Source organism: Myotis davidii, unplaced genomic scaffold, assembly GCF_000327345.1.
Source record: "Myotis davidii unplaced genomic scaffold, ASM32734v1 scaffold648, whole genome shotgun sequence".
Taxonomy (NCBI): Eukaryota; Metazoa; Chordata; class Mammalia; order Chiroptera; family Vespertilionidae; genus Myotis; species Myotis davidii.
The window spans coordinates 328,494-333,871 of record NW_006299603.1 but is presented as its reverse complement, the minus strand read 5'-3'; the positions used below and the strand labels follow the sequence as shown (position 1 = coordinate 333,871).

The 5,378-nt window shown below is 41.0% G+C and overlaps 2 non-coding genes across 2 annotated transcripts; both read right to left on the bottom strand.

The window, feature by feature from the left end:
• Nucleotides 1–4,712: 4,712 nt before the first annotated feature.
• On the bottom strand, nt 4,713–4,784 carry TRNAE-CUC. The gene has a single exon. It is a non-coding gene; the product is annotated as a tRNA-Glu (tRNA).
• Nucleotides 4,785–5,004: 220 nt separating this feature from the next.
• Nucleotides 5,005–5,109, bottom strand: TRNAL-CAA. The gene is made up of 2 exons: nt 5,072–5,109; nt 5,005–5,050 (listed from the first exon to the last, which is right to left on the bottom strand). It is a non-coding gene; the product is annotated as a tRNA-Leu (tRNA).
• Between the last annotated feature and the right edge of the window lie 269 nt (nt 5,110–5,378).

The window sequence follows — 5,378 nt, the reverse complement described above, 5'->3', positions numbered from 1 at the left end:
ATGCAAGAGTACATTGAAAAAACAATACGTCATGATGAAGTGGCACTCATTCCAGAAGACAAGGATGGGTCAGCATATGAACATCAATCAGTGTAACACGCCACATTAACAAAACAAAGGGTGAAAAGCATGTGATCTTATCAACAGATGCAGAAAAGGCATTTGGTAAGATACAACATCCACTCATAATTAAAACACTCAATGAAATGTGTATGGAAGGAAAGTACCTCAAAATACTAAAGGCCGTATATTACAAACCCTCAACCATATCATGCTCAATGGAGAAAAACTGAAAGCTTTTCCTCTAAAATCAGGAATAAGACAAGGATGCCCACTCTCACCACTCTTGTTCAACATAGTGCTGGAAGTCCTAGCCAGAGCAATCAGGCAAAAGAAAGAAATAAAAGGCATCCAAATTGGGAATGGATAAGTAAAAGTATCACTTTTTGCAGATGGCATGATTCTTTATACAAAAAACCATATAGACTCCACCAAAAACAACCATTAGAAAAAATAAATGAATATAGTTAATTTGCAGAATAAAAATCAATATACAAAAATCCATTGTGTCCCTAAATACCAAATGAAATGTCAGAAAATGAAGTGGGAAAAACAATTCCTTTTGCATTTACAACACAAAGAATAAAATGCTCTGAAATAAACCTCACAAAAAATGTGAAAGGCATATATACTGAAAACTACAAAGCATTGTTAAAGAGAAAAACGACACAATGAAAAGGAAAGGTCTTCCATGTTCATGGACTGGAAGAATCGACATAGTTTAAATGCCTATGCTACCCAAAGCAATACACAGATTTAATGTAATCCTCCTTCAAAATTCTAATGACATTTTTTAAGGAAATAGAACAAAAAAATCATCAGATTGGTATAGAACCACAAAAGATCCCAAAGAGCCAAAGCAATCTTGAGAAAATAAAACAATCCAAAGGTATCACATTCTCTGACTTCGGATTATACTACAAAGCGACAATAATTGAAACAGATGCAGAAAAAGCATTGTATCTGTTAGGCCCAGATTTCAAGGTCCCCCGAAGGACACCACCAGGGAGCGCCAACTCCGATGCAAAAGCATAGAGTCTTTATTCAAGCTGAGCTTGGTCCCTCTGCCTCCCCCGGCGCAACGGTAGGATGCCAGAGGGCCCGGAGTCCCAAGAGAACAAAGAATTTATAGGGCTTGGGGTCGGAGGGTGGGGGCACACTCTGACCACTGATTTGGCCAATTCTGGTTGGTTGAGAGAGGGCCTGGGGGCTAGTGGCGCAAGGGCAGGGTGCGGCTAGGGTCTGGTTACACAAAGACAGAGGGGTGGCTAGCATACTCTTGGCCTTGGGCTAGTTTCCCTCGCTTTCCCATTGGCTGAGATGAGGGCAGGCTGAGTAACTGATACGTTCAGCGGCTTTTTCTTGGAAGAGGAGTTAGGGACACAGCTATCAGTTCCGTTCTGTCCTTTCATATCCACTTATGATGTTGTTTCTGCATGGTATCGGCAGAAAAAAACAAACCTACTTATGGAACAGAATTGAGAGCCCAGAAATAGAACCACATATATGTGGGCAAATCTTTATCTATAAAGGACTAAAAAATATACAATGGAGAAAAGAAAGCCTCTTCAATAAGTGGTACCGGGGATATTAGAAAGCCACATGCTTTCTAATGAAACTAGACGACTGTTTGTCCCCATGGACAAAAATTAACTCAACATGGACAAAAATCTAATATACTAGCAAGTCCTGAAACAATAAATTACTTAAAACAAAACCTAGTTACTAAACTTATGGACCTTGGTGTTAGAGAAGATTTTATGAATTTGACCCCAAACTCAAGGGGAGCAGAAATAAATGAAGGGGAATTGTATCAATGTAAAAATCTTCTGCATAGCAAAAGAAATAGCCACAGAAACAAAAGTGCAACCAACCAAATGGGAGAGATATTTGCAAACAGCTCTGACAAGAAGTTACTATCCGAAATATATAAAAACTCACTACTCAACACCAAACAAACAATCCAATCTTAAAAGAGCAGAGGACCTGAACAGACACTTCCGCGAGAAGACATACAAATTGCCAACAGATATGTGAAAAGATGCTCATCTTCACTAGCTTTTAAGGAAATGTGAATCCACTACAATGAGATATCCCCACACACCTGTTAGAGGCCATTATCGACAAGGTGAATAATAACTGTTGAAGAGGTCGTGGAGAAAAGGGAGCCCTCAGTTACTGCTGGTGGGAATGTAAACTGGTGCACTCATTATGGGAAGCAGCATAGAGGCTCCTCAAAAATTAAAAATAGACGTACCATTTGACCCAGCAACCCCTCTTCTGGTTATATACTTGAAAATTTTGAAAACATTTATTCGCAAAGATATATGCACCCCCATATTCATTGCAGCATTATTCATAGTGGCCAAGACATGGAAACAACAAAAATGTCCTTTGATAGATGACAGAATAAAGGAGATATGGTGCATACATACAATGGATTATTACTCCACTCCATTCATCAGCCATAAAAAAAGATGAAATGCTGCCATTTGTGACAACTTGGATGGAACTTGAGAATATCATGCTAAGGGAAATAATTTATACAGAAAAGTTGAGAACCATATGGCTTCACTCAGGTGTAAAATATATAACTGAAAGGAAGAAATGAACAAATAAGAACAAACAAACAAAAACTAATAGACACAGATGACACCATGGAGGTTATCAGAAGCAGGAGAGAAAGGGTATGGTGGCTGAATATATGGTGATGGAAGAAGATTTGACCTTGATAGTATTGTACATTTGAATCCTATATAATGTTATCAACCAAAGTCTCCCAATAAATAGAATAAATAAAAAAGATGACTGGATAGAAATGTTGTGGTACATATATAAAGTGGAATATTACTCAGTCATAAAAAGGAATAAAATCTTACCATTTGTAACAGCATGAATGGACCAAAAGGATATTATGGTAAATGAAATAAGTCAATTAGAGAAAGACAAATACCATATGATTCCACTTGCATGTGGAATCTAAAGAACAAAGTAAATGAACAAAGAAAGCTGAAACAAACTCATAGACACAGAGAACAGACCATGGTTGCCAGAATTAAGGGGGGTTGGGCAACTGGGTGAAAAAGGTGAAGGGATTAATAAGTACAGATTGGTAGTTACAAAATAGTCATGGGATATAACAACAGCCTAGGGTACCATCAACAAATTACAAGTGCTAGCCAGGATGTGAAGGAAAGGAAACCTTAGCCTTAGCAGGGCTTGCTCAGTGGATAGAGCATCGGCCTGTGAACTGAAGGGTCTGGAGTTTGATTCTGGTCAAGGGCACATGTCCGGGTTGCAGACTTGAGTCCCAGTAGGGGGTGTGCAGGAGGCAGCCAATCAATCATTCTCTCTCATCATTGATGTTTCTATCTCTCTCTCTCCCTCTTCCTCTTTCTTCCTCTGAAATCAATAAAAATATATTTTTTAAAAAGGGGTGGGGGAACCCTAGTACACCTGGAGAACATCACGCTAAGTGAAATAAGTTAGTCAAAGACAAGTATCACATGATCGCACTCATATGTGGAATCTAAGTAACATAATAACCTGATGAACGGAGTGGATCCAGAAACATGGAAGCATGGAACAGAGTGCAGAATTTCAGAGGGAAGGTGGGGAAGGGTGGGTGGGTGGGAGGTAATCAACCAAAAACCTTGTATGCATATATGCATAACCCGTGGACACAGACAATAGGGTGCTGAAGGCCTGGGGATGGGGAGGGAGGGAGTGGGCTAGAGAGGGTCAATGGGGAAAAAAGGGGACATGTGTAAAAAATAATAAAAATAAAAATAAAAACAGCATAGGGAATGTAGTCAATAATAACTATATATAGTCAGGTACTGGAAATATTAGTGGAAACACTTTGTAAAACATATATAATTATCTAGTTACTGCACACCTGAAACTGACACAAAATAATACTGAATGTTAACCATAATTGAAAAATAAAATGTCAAAAACACTAAGGAAAATAAAGTGACCTAATAAGAAACTAGAAAAAAATTACAAATTACCTAAATACCTAGTAAATAACATCAAACAAATAAGAGAAAAATAAGCAAAAAATGGCCAAATAAAATTTAAAAGAATGATTAATAAAAAATACAAAACAGCGCGGCTGGTGTTGTTCAGTGGTTGAGTGTGGACCAATGAACCAAGAGGTTCCGGTTCAATTCCCGTTCAGGGCATATGCCCTGGTTGGGCCTCGATTCATGTCTCTCTCATCGATGTATCTATCTTTCTATCCCTCTCCCTTCCTCTCTCTCTAAAATCAATTAAAAAAATACGTTAAAAGAAAATACAAAACCAATTAAAAATTCAAATAAAAATCCCAACTTCATATATCAAGGAACCTTGGGCGGGGGGGAGGGGGGAGGGGGAAAGCACAGAATCATATAGAGTCACTAGAAAATTTACCAAACATTTGAAGAAGTAATGCCAACCCATGTCAGACTTGTGGGAAAAAATCAGAGAAGGAAACACTGTGAAACTCATCCTAGTTAAGACACTGTAGAAATAGAACAACGCCTGACACACAGTGGAAGTTCATTAGCCACAATAACGCTAACCTCTGATAATAACGTTCTTCCAAAAAAGAAAGTTATCAAAGATATTTTATACTTTTAAGATGAATGAAAGGAAAAAAAAACTCCTTCCCTGACCGGGAATCGAACCCGGGCCGCGGCGGTGAGAGCGCCGAATCCTAACCACTAGACCACCAGGGAGGCAGTAGCTGCACCCTGTCTGATAAGCTAAGTTCCTGTTATGTGACGCAAATTGTAGGCGTGCTTCTGATTGGATGGACTTCAGACGTTTTAGACCGCCGCCCTCTTCTCCCCTCGCCACCTCCCAGCCACCGCAGACCCGGAAAAACAAGCCGTGAACAACAGAAAACATTGGTTCCTGAGGGGAAAGGACTGGGAATGAGGGTGGAAAAAAGTCATGTGTCAGAAGTGGGATTCGAACCCACGCCTCCATGCGGAGACCAGAACACCCGTAGGTAAGGGAGTCCCTTGAGTCTGGCGCCTTAGACCACTCGGCCATCCTGACACCCCTGCCACGCTGTCTCCAATGTAGCCTATTAGCTGTGGGCACAGGGACGGGACCGTGGGGAACAGGAGTGAAGGTGTCTCTTGTCCAAAAGAAGCAAAAAACAGAGGGCCGGGCGCTCGCAGGGGCCCAACCCCGGCCGGCAATACCCAGCCGCCGAGGCGACAGGGGGCCAGGCGACAGCCCAGTGGTGATCCCCTCCGCGTCCCCTCGGCTGGGACCCCTGGCTGCAGGGAGGTCGCGGGCACTGGGAGAGCAGAAGGGACGCA